Source organism: Schistocerca nitens, chromosome 2 (genome assembly GCF_023898315.1).
Source record: "Schistocerca nitens isolate TAMUIC-IGC-003100 chromosome 2, iqSchNite1.1, whole genome shotgun sequence".
Classification (NCBI taxonomy): domain Eukaryota; kingdom Metazoa; phylum Arthropoda; class Insecta; order Orthoptera; family Acrididae; genus Schistocerca; species Schistocerca nitens.
Genome location: NC_064615.1, coordinates 742,221,436 through 742,237,683, shown reverse-complemented (window position 1 = coordinate 742,237,683; position 16,248 = coordinate 742,221,436). Strand labels below are relative to the sequence as shown.

The following is a 16,248-nucleotide window of genomic DNA, read 5'->3' as shown; positions in this document are numbered from 1 at the left end:
GAAGAGCTAAGTCTTAGTATCCACTTCGTCCATCTCATAACAACTGCGTTCTTTCTGTAGTCACTCTCAAAAGAAAAAAATATCAAAACGTCTCATCACTCACTACTCACCCTGAACGTTGGATAAACATCTCTCACATCTTATTAGAAGAGGAGCAACGATGTCAGACGACTTTTTTTCACTTTGTTTATTGGTTAATTTTCTTTTGTCAATAAATTATTGTGAATTAACTCCACAGATCTGCAGCGATTTTTAAGATCCCATTTTAGATTACATTCGCTTTAATGTTATCTTCAGATTATTATTTAGAGCACGAATGCTTACGGCGATATTCATATATAATTCAATGCTGGGAGATATACAGATCGACTTTCTGATGCGTATTGAGGCATCGTCTGCAGGAAGTGCAGACAATTTTCAGATGAAAATTTGCATTAAGTTTTTTTTTATTTCTTTTATTTATTTATTTATTCTATTTTTTTTTGCTAGGTTCAGTGCACGAGGCTCACATACAGAGGGGGGGGGGGGAGATACTATAGCGGCGCCGGCCGGGGCATCAGCATCTACGGAGTTTCAAGATTTAACTGTTATAAACTTTGTTTCCGTTTTGTGACGAATGTGGTTGCTTAATATCACAGCGCACCAAGGTATAAGCTCCATAAAGGAGGAGCCGGTCGTTGTGGCCGAGCGGTTCTACGCACTTCAGTCCGGAACCGCGCTGCTGCTGCAGTCGCAGGTTCGAATCCTGCCTCGGGCTTGGATGTGTGTGATGTCCTTATGTTAGTTAGGTTTAAGTAGTTCTAAGTTCTAGCGGACTGATGACCTCAGATGTTAAGTCCCATAGTGCTCAGAGCTATGTGAACTATTTTTTTAAAAAAGTACAAGACGCTGATTATAGAAATACAGTATGACCGAAAGAGAGAATAGCAATGACACTGTGTTCTTTGGATTCATTTACAAGTTTGATACATTTCTTCAAAGTACCCAAGAAAAACTTCTCTGATTGTTCCTGAGGTACGCTGCGCTATTAATGACAGACTGAAACATACACACACACACACACACATATATATATATATATATATATATATATATATATATATATATATATATATATTCAGACAGACAGACAGACTGAAACATACACACACACACACATATATATATATATATATATATATATATATATATATATATATATATATATATATATATATATATATATTCTAAATTTCCTTTATCACCAGTGAAACTTAGAAGGTGAAATATTGACAGATTCCTGCAAAGAGACTTAATACTGATAGAGAAGTACATGACATTCTCCTTGAAGGGATGACTTTGCTTCCTTACTATGGGGATATGGAGATGAACGGGACAGAATCGGCTGGTGGGTCGGTATTGAACAGCATTGCATTCAGGAGTTCAATTTGTAACGTGATTTTATTTTATTTTTTGGTGTGGTAATCATTATATTTTGGATTCCACAATTCCAGTTGCTCTCGGTATAGATACATGAAGTTTTCTTTTTTCTGATGATTCCACAAGGAATTCATTTTGAAACAGAATGTTAACTAATTTACAGCAGGTGTGCTGTCGGTACACTACCGTTTCTTTCCGGCTCGGTAGCGGGCAACCTCTTCCAAACAGAGCGCGCGCGAATGATCCATTTCTTTTTACACTCCTGGAAATGGAAAACAGAACACATTGACACCGGTGTGTCAGACCCACCATACTTGCTCCGGACACTGCGAGAGGGCTGTACAAGCAATGATCACACGCACGGCACAGCGGACACACCAGGAACCGCGGTGTTGGCCGTCGAATGGCGCTAGCTGCGCAGCATTTGTGCACCGCCGCCGTCAGTGTCAGCCAGTTTGCCGTGGCATACGGAGCTCCATCGCAGTCTTTAACACTGGTAGCATGCCGCGACAGCGTGGACGTGAACCGTATGTGCAGTTGACGGACTTTGAGCGAGGGCGTATAGTGGGCATGCGGGAGGCCGGGTGGACGTACCGCCGAATTGCTCAACACGTGGGGCGTGAGGTCTCCACAGTACATCGATGTTGTCGCCAGTGGTCGGCGGAAGGTGCACGTGCCCGTCGACCTGGGACCGAACCGCAGCGACGCACGGATGCACGCCAAGACCGTAGGATCCTACGCAGTGCCGTAGGGGACCGCACCGCCACTTCCCAGCAAATTAGGGACACTGTTGCTCCTGGGGTATCGGCGAGGACCATTCGCAACCGTCTCCATGAAGCTGGGCTACGGTCCCGCACACCGTTAGGCCGTCTTCCGCTCACGCCCCAACATCGTGCAGCCCGCCTCCAGTGGTGTCGCGACAGGCGTGAATGGAGGGACGAATGGAGACGTGTCGTCTTCAGCGATGAGAGTCGCTTCTGCCTTGGTGCCAATGATGGTCGTATGCGTGTTTGGCGCCGTGCAGGTGAGCGCCACAATCAGGACTGCATACGACCGAGGCACACAGGGCCAACACCCGGCATCATGGTGTGGGGAGCGATCTCCTACACTGGCCGTACACCACTGGTGATCGTCGAGGGGACACTGAATAGTGCACGGTACATCCAAACCGTCATCGAACCCATCGTTCTACCATTCCTAGACCGGCAAGGGAACTTGCTGTTCCAACAGGACAATGCACGTCCGCATGTATCCCGTGCCACCCAACGTGCTCTAGAAGGTGTAAGTCAACTACCCTGGCCAGCAAGATCTCCGGATCTGTCCCCCATTGAGCATGTTTGGGACTGGATGAAGCGTCGTCTCACGCGGTCTGCACGTCCAGCACGAACGCTGGTCCAACTGAGGCGCCAGGTGGAAATGGCATGGCAAGCCGTTCTACAGGACTACATCCAGCATCTCTACGATCGTCTCCATGGGAGAATAGCAGCCTGCATTGCTGCGAAAGGTGGATATAGACTGTACTAGTTCCGACATTGTGCATGCTCTGTTGCCTGTGTCTATGTGCCTGTGGTTCTGTCAGTGTGATCATGTGATGTACCTGACCCCAGGAATGTGTCAATAAAGTTTCCCCTTCCTGGGCCAATGAATTCACGGTGTTCTTATTTCAATTTCCAAGAGTATATGTCCCGACACTGTGCAGAACTTGTTCGTTGTTGCTCAGAGCGGCGCAGTTTGCCGTCCACACCGGCCGCGCCGTGCTACGCCGAACATCTTTTGTTGGTGTTCAGAAATGTTAAGATGTGTGTGAATTTTAAACTAACTTATGCTAAGGTCGACATACACACACCCATGCCCGAGGGAGGACTCGAACCTCCGGCGGGAGGGGCCGTTTGTTTGTTTTGCGCGGCGCGTCTGGTGTGGACTCGGCTTACGAGAGCGAATTTCCCCATAAATCACAAGTCGTTCCTCATCGTGGAACACACACACACACACACACACACACACACACACACACACACACACACAATTTGTTTATCCCTCGAGCTGATTTGTTACGGGGGAAAGGAAGGGTGTTGTAGGGTAAAGTTGGGCTACCCTTAGAAAAATTGAAAACTAATTCTTAACCTTTTTTTTAAAATTTCTTTCATATTCTAGGGTAACAAAAACTTGTGGCGAAGCAGCTATGTTCTCCCAATATTTTTGTGATTTGTAAGCCTTATGAGGTAAATTAACGAAGTTCGTAATCAAACAATACACAACCAGAAAAACCTTTCTTGTGCCACGTGGTCTTGGCTGTGATTACATTGGCGTATTTCAGATCTAGCACTCAGCACTTTCTTTTACATAATGAAAATTATCCTAAACTATATACTAACGTGCAGAAGGAAAATACAGTACAACATAGTACTTTAGTGAACACACTTAGATGATACAAGCTAGAAATGATACTCAAGATACAATAATATCTTAAAATTACATGTAACCCCTTGCCTGCAGTAATGTTAAGCGAAACATTTGCAGTCGTTATGGCGGTGTTGCGAATTCAACCTCGATCCTATCAACAGAAAGTTCTGCATATTGCTGAACAGCCGCCTTCATTTGTAAAAACCGTGAGAGGTCTTCCTTTGAACATGTTGTGAACTTAAGTCGAGGAATAATGCTCTTTATTCACCTGTCACTGTAATGAATTTAATCAATTCTTGTTTCCTGTCGTGATTTCGTTGCCACCTCTGATATTGTCTCCCTTCACAGCGCGGAAAAAAATTAAAAAATCCACCAGTCATAGATCGCGCTCTGCAGGTCGACCTGTCTAGCTACACGAGTAATCGCAGGTCCGACGACAACATCTGTGGCTGCACTGGCAGATGGACGTCCTTTCCCTTGTATGTTATGTCCTTATTTCTACACCTTTATAGTTGAAGGTAATCTGAATATTGTCTCGATCACTATGTATTAGTTTAAAATCCATTCATGCATTCAGCCTTGGAGCACAGCTGAGTTTTTGCCTATTAATCGTGTATCAGAATAAGTCATTGTATCTGTCAAAGTTATCTGTAATAACTGATTGAAAGCAGAGAACGCAACTCGTACAAAGATACGCCGCTGACAACAACAATTCGAGGCTGGTGAGACTACCTACGGATCAAGAAGTAGTGCTGGCCAGCGAAACTAGCGCCAGCGTAGCCACTCAAACTTAGAGTAAAGAAACTTGAAACGTAATCTGGACAGACCGTAGAGTCGACTCCCATTGTCCGAGGCTTGAAAATTTAACACACCGAAGTTGGACAGCTTGGCGGAGAAGTTGGTCAACCTTCAATATTGATTGAGGCCTTGCCCCTCACGTAGTTCGGCGCAGCAGCCTAAGTTCGTCGCCAAGAAGACTGACGTTCTCGTACAGTGATTGGCTGCTTCCTTCAGGGGCGAACCTCTGACGTCAGCGATCGCTTCCACTTGGCAGCCAAGCGGAAGAGCTGCCTCCATTGTTCTTCACAACTCACACTTCACTGAATGCCTTATACGCCCTTTCGCCTCGCTGCTTCCCATTAGTAGCTGTTGTAACGTATTTGAGATTTTCACAGCGTGCCTATTACAAAAGAGATATTCTGCGTACTGTATCACCGCATACGTATAACTAACACTGATAGAAGCAAAGTCCGAGACAGGGGCAGTTCACTATTGAAGTCTGACAGCGAAAAGGGCAAATTTAGCTGTGCCATCAAAAAAGAATGTATTGTGAATGGGACACTTTTCCCAGCACTTCTCACATTTCGTCTTATACACATTTTCACTGTTCACACTGTACTCTCAATATGGTACGGTTACAAAGTTGATTGAGGCAACAAATAAAACAAAGTACTCTGCCACTAATTATTAGGTATTAAAGGTTTATGATATCAAAACTGCTAACAACTCTGCAAGTTTGTCAGAAGAGTTCGGGCTAATTCAGTACAAAATGTGAGAAGAACACGCCAATATAATGTCATTTTATATCACTAACTGTAGCTCCTCAACAAATCGTCCTATACTGCAGAACGTGTTTGTTACGGTGAAAACATGTCGTATGATCTACTCTACCGTATCTTCCTTCGCCGTCGGCGTTGTCGTTGTTACCGTGAGACACCGTTATACCAAGAGGAAAGGCGCGTCGATCTTTGAGCATGAGATATGATGACCTTAAGCCATTGACAACACACAACGGTCACGGTAGCACCTGATTCCAGAATAGCTGCAGTAGTTAAGATCTACGAACTATCCCCTCTTGACCAGGTCCCCAAAACTTAACTCGTAACGAGATCCCTTCAAAGCAAATTGTCATGACGATCGTCTATAAAGGCTTCGTACAACGAGAAGAAATGTTACAGTCTATGGAATAATAACAGATACGACCAAACTGTCTTGTCTCTTCTGCTTTATTTAACATAACTTCGTTCACAGTTTCATTTCGCATTCACCACTCATTCACCGAAACCCTTTGATGAACAGTTTTGGTTGCTTGACACCAACAGTCAATGATAATGATACAGCTTTTCTCCTTTTTTATAAATTGAAGCCCGCTCTCCGGGATGTAATAAAAAAAAACCGGTCTCAATACCGCGTCCCTCGTGAGATGCGAATATACTTATCCCGGAATTTACCGCCCTGTAGGTGTACTCAATTTAGTGACCACACTTCACTGTCCGCTATTTTACGTAACTGAATGTCCATTTTTGTCTGATTATACACTGTAGCTATTCAAAATTCGCCCCTATATTTTTCACAACGCACAATTAGCACTTCGTTACTTGTTTTCTTTTTTTTCTTCTTCTAAGAGTAAACGGAAAAAAAGACGCCGTATCATCGGCTTAGTCGATATAAAGCAAAACACCTTAATATGCCCAATTTTACCTCTTCTTATAGGATCGGCTACCTTACCCATGAATTTATTACATATTATTTCCAATAACGCTAAACAGATATCGCCGTTATATTTTAATTGTATTCAAAAGCATGTTACTACTATTATGACCGACCAAATCGTAACAAATCGCGCGGCGTGCGTTTTTAACGATAACTTTACGCTATTCAAGTTCCGTTACAGCTGTCTTGACTCGTAATGTTACACGGCCCCCCAGACTGTGATGTCTTGAAGAGGGTTCCAGACAGAACAGGCTTTTTTTTTTGTGTACTGTGACAGGAGAGGGTATTTGTTTCGGCGAATACACTCACTCTCAGATTCACTCAACAAGTCAGTACATACATTCGACAATATTTAAGTTGAGTTAATGGGCCTAGACAAAATGCCCTTAACTAAATTCCACATTTGTTTATAGGTTGTCTTAGGAACACTTCGCACTAATCACTTCATTTTCACACCACATTTTTTTTCTTGGATGAAGCCCTCAGTTCTTCAACCGACTGTGCAAGGCAGGGATCACAGCCGGGTTCGACGATTGGCATCCTAGGCCAAAACCCTTATCAGGCCACTTGTTTAACCAGAGAGGATTTGGTCCTTTTTTTCCTCTTAATTCCACTTTTAAATCATCCATCCTCGCTGTTCGGTGAGAGGATAAATCGTATTTCAGCGTTGTCATTGTTGTTGATACCAAGAAGGTATCTCATGGAAATCGTCGGTACATTCTTTAATTTTCTTTGTAAGTTAGTATAAGTACGTATTTATCCATTGGTGCTTTTATTTAGTCCACTGAGTGTAGTCTTGGTATCATTCAGTGCTTCTTGAATCTCATTATTGATAATACTTCTTCAGGTCTATGTGAGGGAACAAGCCTTTAATTACATCAGTATCACAATCTGCCAGGAGGTAGCTCCCTTCATGAGGTATTTTCATTATTTTATATGGACCTGTATATAAATATTGCCATTTCTTATTCAGTCTTTTCCTGGTTGATGCTTTTGGGTGATTTCTCAATAAAATTTCTTCCCCTACATCATATGTGACTACTTTCTTCACATTTTTATCAAAACGGGTTTTTCTCAATTGTGCTTGATGCTTCAGGTTTTCGTAGACCTTCTTCACCATATCTTCTTTCTTGGTAATCTTTTGTTCTATCGCAGGTAATTTCTTCATCCATTCTGGCACAATACTTTCACCAAATACTATTTGGTTAGGTGAATAACCTGTCGATAAGTGTGGTAAGTCATTATACACTTTCTCAAATTCATAAATCCAATCGATCCATTTATAATGTTGTTTGGGTATATACGTCCGTAAAAATCGGTTCAACTCTCGGAAGATTCTTTCAACCGGATTTCCACAAGGGTAAAATCTTGAGATGTAAATGTGCTGGATTCCTTGTTCTTTCATAGTGTCTCTCCATACTTTACTTGTATAATAAGCAGCATTGTCTGTCAAGATCATTATAGGTTTGCCAAGCTCAGTTATATAGTTGTTGATAAATTTGCGTAACATGGGTCGAACGTGGAGATTTTTCAAAGGATATAATTTCACATATTTTGAAAAGAGACCATAGAAAGCCAATACATATTTGAACCGTCCACGTGTCACGGGACATGGCCCACAGACATCACATGACACCAACATTAAAGGTCGTTGTAGGATGATAGGATGTAATTCTATCTTCCGACAATAGTTTATGGGTTTCGCCTTCTGACATATTTTGCACTTCTTAATAATATTTGTAGCTATACGTCCCAAATTTGGATGATAGCAGTATTGTGCTATTTTGGCTGTACATTTAGCGGAACCAAAATGACCCCAATTCAAGTGAGTGTACCATACTAGTGATTCTAAATATTTATTTGGAACACAAAGTTTCCAAACATCTTCTTCATCCTTCCTCCGATACAATATTCCGGATTTTAATTGATACTGTTCTTGAGAGTGACTTAGCGTTTTGCTTTCAACAGCATGCCTAATGGCTTTCCACAACTTATCATCTTCTTGCAGTTGTGGAAGACTTCGAGATAGCTGTGAAATCTGCCTCTCACAATATTGCCTTGATAAATTCATGACTTTAAAGTCAATAGTCCGTTCTTCACACTCGTTGTTATTCTTTCTTTTCGGTAGTCTTGAAAGAGCATCAGCTATGATGTTGTCTTTCCCTCTGATGTATTTGAGCGTAATATCATATTCTTGCAGTAGCAAGGCCCACCGGGTTAAACGTGAATGGAACATCCTTCCTGTTAAAATAAAAGATATAGCTTTGTGGTCGCAGAATACAATGATCTTCTTTCCATATACAAAATAGCGAAACTTCCTAAGGGACCAGACCACGGCCAGTACTTCCAATTCAGTAGTACAATATGCACGTTCACAGCTAGAGAGTGTTCTGCTGGCAAACCCAATTATTTTGATGGTACTGATATCTTCTGGATTTTCCATCTGGAAAAGAGTGGTACCCAATCCTGTTTCAGAAGCATCCGCAGCAATATAAAAATCTTGATCAAGTCTCGGATGATGTAGCAGTGGAGCATTAGTCAAAGCATTGCGGATGTTATCAAAAGCTTTCGTGCATTCGGAATTCCACTCCCACATGACATTTTTTCTTAACAGCCGTAACAAACAGTCTTGGCTTCCTAACTGATTGGGTAAAAATCGTCGAAAAAATGAAACTAAGCCGATAAATGACTTTAATTCCGTTCTATTCTTTGGATAAGCACATCTGTTAATCGCATCCATCTTTTTAGGATTTGGTTTTATCCCTTCAGGAGTGATTATATGTCCAAGAAATTTCAATTGGTTATGAGCAAACTTGGATTTTCTCAAATTTACAGTAACTCCGTATTCCAAAATTTCGCAAAAACTCTTCTTAATAAGTCCAAATGTTCCTCCCAAGTTTCAGAAGCAATTAGCAAATCACCCACATATAAAGTAACTTCATTCAAAAGGTCTCTGCCCAGTACGGTATCTAAGGCCGATATGAAAACACCACCGCTTATTTTCAACCCAAATGGCATGACAGTAAACTGGTAACTTCGGCCCAGAAAAACGAATGCAGTATATTTTCTAGATTCTTTCGATATTCTAGTTTGCCAATATGAACTACGCATATCCAAAGAAGTTAAGAAGCGGGCACCATAAAACTTTTGTACTAACTCTTCTAGGTTCTCCGGTCGCGTTTGTACAGGTATAATGATCTTATTGATCTCTCTGGCATCCAACACCAATCTGATGTCACCATTGGGTTTAATTACCGCCACAAGAGGGTTACAATATTCAGAATCTGAGGGCTCAATAATACCCCATTCTAACATTTTATTGATTTCCTTTCTGACTACTTCTTTCTTTGTCCATGGGATAGAATAGGAAGTACGACAAAAGGGTTTATGTGCATACGTCTTTATATGGTATTCAAAGTCTTTTATTATACCCGGACGTTTACTAAAAATCAACTGATATGCTTCCAACAAGTAGTACAGTTCATCCCTTTGGATAACAGATAAATATTCTGATTCTAACACCTTTTCGTGCAATGACATTTTATCCATCATTTCTTCAGAACATTCAATAAGGCATATATCATACACATTTTCATCATCAATACTGACATATTTTACCATTAGATTCATACACAATTGATTTGGAATTACTCGGCCCTTTCTCAGGGTGGTTGTCAAAACGTTACCATTGGAATTAAATATACATTCACCTTTCTCTAAATTAATGATTGCACCGGTCTCACATAAAAAATCCAAACCCCAGATACATGGTACTGTCATTTTAGGAACAACGAGGAATGTACTTTCAATTTGAGCCCCCTGTATTGTAACGTCAACACGTACCTGTTTCACAACTTTTTGCATTTTTGCGCTGAACGCGCCAGACACGGTACATCCTGTGATAGGAAAAGTGGGCATTTTTACCCCTCGGCTTATCTGTTTTAAACAGTCCATCGTCATGACACTAATAGTTGCTCCAGTATCAATTAATATTTCAACATCAACATTATTTATACTTGTTGGAATTATTGCCTGTAAAATTTGTCCACATTTATTAGAAACTTCAGGTTTTTCTTCAATTAACTCATTCCTTATATCCTGCTTATTATTGTACCTTAATACTCTCACTTCAAATTGATGCCTGCCTTCCTTCTCCTTTCCAGTCATCCTAGGAAGGCATTTGGTGACTGGTATTAGTTTAATCTATCTCGTTGAGTCATCGGTGGGGGTTCATGAACTTCCACAATCCGTACAGTATGATCCGAGTTATGGTATTCACCCCGTCGCACATTGGAGGCTCCTTCGCCCACTGATATAACTCCTTGTGCTGGATGAGGACTCGAGGCATTTGTTCCATCCTGCCGATGAACATTATGCTTCGAATTATCTTCCCAAGGTCGAATGCAATTGGGTTCATCACTTGGGTACCTGTTACTCTTATTAATATCACTACTATGCACATTCGCGTCACCATATCGAGGTTTACCTCTAGCACAGTAAGTATCTCTTCTATATTTATTATAATCATTGTTTTTATTGCAACCATAGGATGAAGATTGTCCACGCTCCTGTGATGCGGGTTTGACCTGGTTTTCGGTATTATTATTATCATACGTTAAATTATTATTATAATTACTCGTATTACTATGAGTGTGAGTCGACATTTGATTACTACTCATTTGTCTTGCGTCTTCCATAATCATATCTATAGAGTCAATCACCGACAAGAATTGTTCTACATCGTGGTCAGGAACATGTATTAACTTTTCACGTATATTTATGGGCAACCTTCCCTTCAAAATTCTGATCACTTCCTTGTGAGAAATTGGATCACTCCAATAACGTGTCTTATTTATGTACTTTTCAAAATATTGCCTTAAAGTACTCCTTTTACTGTTAAAATACTCAGGTTGGTAAACCTCTTTTCTTAATTTCTCTTGTTTACTCGACGACCAGTATTTAGCCAAAAAATGTTGTTCAAACTCAGCGCAAGTATGGCAACTTTCACTTACTTCGGCGGCCCATAATGCGGCTTCTCCGGTAATTTTGGATACTATAAATTGAAGTCGGTCGTGTTCTGACCAGCTACGTGGAAATATTCTTTTGAAATTATTGATAAAGATTTTCGGATGCAGGTTGTTCTTTTCAGTGGAGAATGTTGGGAATTGTCTACTTTTAAAAATGCTGTTCTCCACCTTTAAAGAAGACAAATATCCTCGCTGACCAAAAGAATCATCATCTTTACCAACCGAATCATCAACTTCCCAATGCAAATTTGCACCACAATTGTACTTCGTATTATCACATGTTCGGTTGTTTTTCGACCTATTCTCCGAACGTTCGTCCTCTGTCGACAAATTTTGTGATGACTTTCGTTCTAACTCCGCCAATTTATGATTGGTTTCCTTTTGCCATTTAGGTAACTCATAAACTATTTTGTCTTTTATTTTCTGAAATTCGCTAGTGAAGAGCTTAATTAATTCATCATTTCTACTTAGGTGATCATTGATATTTTCATTTGGCTGGGATCCAATAGTAGTCTTAACCTTGTCTACAATTTCATTTCCTTTTATTTCTATCCATTCAGATAGATCTTCGTCAAGTCTTTTAGTTTGATCTACTAAATACTTGTCAATCCCCTTACGAGCATCGGACTCAAACTCGACTATTTGTTTAGAAAGCTCTTCTATCTGTGCGCTAGCATTGAAACAGCTGCTTTCACACTTAACCATCCTATTGGACAGGTCATCATAACTCTTCGAAACTACCTCATATTTCTTTTCTACGTCATGAAGTTTTCCCATTAAATTATTATATTGCCTTTCTAAGGTGTTAGAAAACTCTACATCTAGTTCTCCAAATTTCGCATTTAATTGAGTCTCCCAGTCCGTCTTTAATTCTTTCTTAGTATTTTCTAGTTTATAATCAAAGGTGTTCAGCTTGCTTTCCAAAGAATCCATTTTAACTTCTAATGAACCAAATTTGGCCTCAAATTTTTCATTTAACTTTTGATTGTCCTCTTTTAATTGCTTATTATCTTTTTCTAGTGAACCAAATCTTCCATTCATTACACCCATTTGAGTATTTATTGATACCAGCATATCAAATATTTTTTGATTAATATTTCCATTTTGAGGATCAACTTGCTGATCTACTTCCGAAACCTCAAGATCTTTATGTTCTCCCACGCTGCTTACCTTACTTATCATTGTATTTGAATCTCCTAACGGCTCTAAATCAATAACTGTATTATTATCTGTACATGTCTCCTGTCCCACATTGAGCTCATGGGATGCATCATCCCTATCCTCTTCACTTTCCTCTCTCTCTCTACTCATTACTCTACTCAACTGCACATTATCATGTATTCTTTTCGTTCGTTTTGACATGATTATTCACTACCAAGACATACACTTATTTTCACTATGTATTTATATATATTTATCTACCGAAATCACAAGTCTCAACTTCCTTTTTTTTATAATTATACAGTTATTTTAATCATACCTGGTAGTATCGCTCACTTTTAGCCATTATTGAAGAATACCTCTTTCATTGGACAGACTCACTGGCTGCTACAATATTTTCCAACTCTAGGGTTCGTGAATCCGGATGACACTCGACTCGATGCAGCAATCCTCCTCGATCGAGCCCCACGTTGGGCGCCACTTCTACCGTATCTTCCTTCGCCGTCGGCGTTGTCGTTGTTACCGTGAGACACCGTTATACCAAGAGGAAAGGCGCGTCGATCTTTGAGCATGAGATATGATGACCTTAAGCCATTGACAACACACAACGGTCACGGTAGCACCTGATTCCAGAATAGCTGCAGTAGTTAAGATCTACGAACTATCCCCTCTTGACCAGGTCCCCAAAACTTAACTCGTAACGAGATCCCTTCAAAGCAAATTGTCATGACGATCGTCTATAAAGGCTTCGTACAACGAGAAGAAATGTTACAGTCTATGAAATAATAACAGATACGACCAAACTGTCTTGTCTCTTCTGCTTTATTTAACATAACTTCGTTCACAGTTTCATTTCGCATTCACCACTCATTCACCGAAACCCTTTGATGAACAGTTTTGGTTGCTTGACACCAACAGTCAATGATAATGATACAGCTTTTCTCCTTTTTTATAAATTGAAGCCCGCTCTCCGGGATGTAATAAAAAAAACCGGTCTCAATACCGCGTCCCTCGTGAGATGCGAATATACTTATCCCGGAATTTACCGCCCTGTAGGTGTACTCAATTTAGTGACCACACTTCACTGTCCGCTATTTTACGTAACTGAATGTCCATTTTTGTCTGATTATACACTGTAGCTATTCAAAATTCGCCCCTATATTTTTCACAACGCACAATTAGCACTTCGTTACTTGTTTTCTTTTTTTTCTTCTTCTAAGAGTAAACGGAAAAAAAAGACGCCGTATCATCGGCTTAGTCGATATAAAGCAAAACACCTTAATATGCCCAATTTTACCTCTTCTTATAGGATCGGCTACCTTACCCATGAATTTATTACATATTATTTCCAATAACGCTAAACAGATATCGCCGTTATATTTTAATTGTATTCAAAAGCATGTTACTACTATTATGACCGACCAAATCGTAACAAATCGCGCGGCGTGCGTTTTTAACGATAACTTTACGCTATTCCAGTTCCGTTACAGCTGTCTTGACTCGTAATGTTACACTACCATCAAATAACTTCTTTTATCCGTGATGTGCCGGCTGGTGTGGTTCAAATGGTTCAAATGGCTCTGAGCACTATGGGACTTAATTTCTGAGGTCATCAGTCCCCTAGAACGTAGAACTACTTCAACCTAACTAATCTAAGAACATCACACACATACATGCCCGAGGCAGGATTCGAACCTGTGACCGTAGTGTTCGCGCGGTTCCAGACTGTAGCGCCTAGAACCGCTCGGCCACAACGGCCGCCGGCTGGGGTGGCCGACCGGTTCTAGGCGCTACAGTCTGGAACCGTGCGACCGCTTCAGTTGCAGGTTCGAATCCTGCCTCGGGCATAGATGTGTGTGATGTTCTTATGTTAGTTAGGTTTAAGTAGTTCTAAGTTCTAGGGGACTGATGACCTCAGAAGTTAAGTCTCATAGTGCTCAGAGCCATTTGAACCATTTATCCGTAATGCTTAGGTGTTGAAATTCTAGTTCGATTGCATAGGAACATCCATTACTGTCCGTTGAAAATTACTTTATAGTTGACGTGTGTCACTTACCGCTACGGTGTTACCACATTGGCCGCCGCTTACCGCTCGGTTATAGATAACGCACAAACACACCAAGTCACTTCACAAATGCTGTTAATGTGTAGCGCAGAGCTATGTTGGAAGTGACCTCTGCAAGGTACGTCGGAAATGCAAGATGCTCTGCCTGCAGCAGATTTTAAGTGACCAATGAGTGAACTGCGGTAGGAGACGCGTTGTGTAGCCCAACTAATGTCCAAAGTTAATCACAACCTCGTGATGTGTAATGTATCCGAGAAAGCTGCGGTCCGGGTTCCCGGGTTCGATTCCCGGCGGGATCAGGGATTTTCTCTGCCTCGTGATGACTGGGTGTTGTGTGATGTCCTTTGGTTAGTTAGGTTTAAGTAGTTCTAAGTTCTAGGGGACTGATGACCATAATTGTTAAGTCCCATAGTGCTCAGAGCCATTTGAACCATTTTTTTTGAAAGCGGCGGTAAACAATCAGCGCAAGAACCAAAATCATGATCGCAGTGTTTACGGCTATTAAAGCTAGCCTCTACAAGAAAACTCAAGACAGAAAAGGTTAAGTATCAGCGCTGGAAGAAAAATGTAATTTCTAGCTGTAACTATCCTCAGACTGGATACCCGAGCTGCAGCGTTAGCAACCAGTGAGCAGTCTCAGCGGCACTTGGTCGACGACACAGGCAGGTTCCATACGAAAAAAGAATGATGGTTAAAAAAATAAGAGCACATAAAAAAGTCAATACGACGATGAAGATGACGTGGCAAAGAATTGTAAATAAAAAAATACATTTTAACCAATTAACTTAATAAAATGATAATCAAACTCTTTCGATCAGTTTCAGAAATAATTTCACAATGCTTAACCTTCAACGTGGCAGGATATTACACTCACCATTGCACTAAAGTACGAAACTGGGAATCGAGCTCTTCTATTTTTGACAGTGATTACCCAGTCGTAGTGGTGACCTGCAGCCTTCAAAAACTCGGTTTCACGCAATGTCTTGCAAAAGCTTATCTAATTTACGCCGCTCTCTGTGATTATGATAACTGAATACGTGACGCTAAATCGCGTCTTGTGTGGAAGTATCCAATAGTGTTTAGTTAGTGCTGTGTGTGAAACGTATGTACTTCATTAGCATCGTTATGTGTTTGTGGTGTGTTGATCATGTACGATGAAAGACGAAATAAAAGACCTATGATTAAGGATCCAAACACATTAAGAATGAATGCAGAACAATTGGAAGTGTACTTAGCAGTTGTCGTGGCAGCTTGGCAACGGCGAGTAGCTCGGGCATGACTTTGAGCGCTCTGACTGGAGGAAATCAGCTCCAATGCGTGGCGTGAAGTGTCAACTGTCAAATAATTTCAGTCGGACTATACTTATCTAATATAAGTCTAATTTGGTTCATTTTATAATATTCTGACTCCTTATAGACGAGACAAGTTGAAAAAAGGCCTTATTTTGCCACAGTGCAAGTCTTACAGGTAGCCGCGCGGGGTAGCCGTGCAGTCTCAGGCGTCTTATCATGGTTCGCGCGGCTCCCCCCGTCGCAGATTCGGACATGGGTGTGTGTGTTGTCCTTAGCGTAAGTTACTTTAAGCTAGGTTAAGTAGTGCGTAAGCCTGGGGACAGATGACTTCAGCGATTTGGTACTATAGTCCTTACCACAAATTTCAAATTTTTTTCTTACAGGTAGA

The 16,248-nt window shown here is 41.0% G+C and overlaps 1 protein-coding gene across 1 annotated transcript in view; it reads left to right on the top strand.

The window, feature by feature from the left end:
• LOC126236959 (cubilin) overlaps positions 1 to 16,248 on the top strand; it is a 1,328,660-nt gene that overhangs the window by 339,616 nt on the left and 972,796 nt on the right. The window lies entirely within an intron of this gene.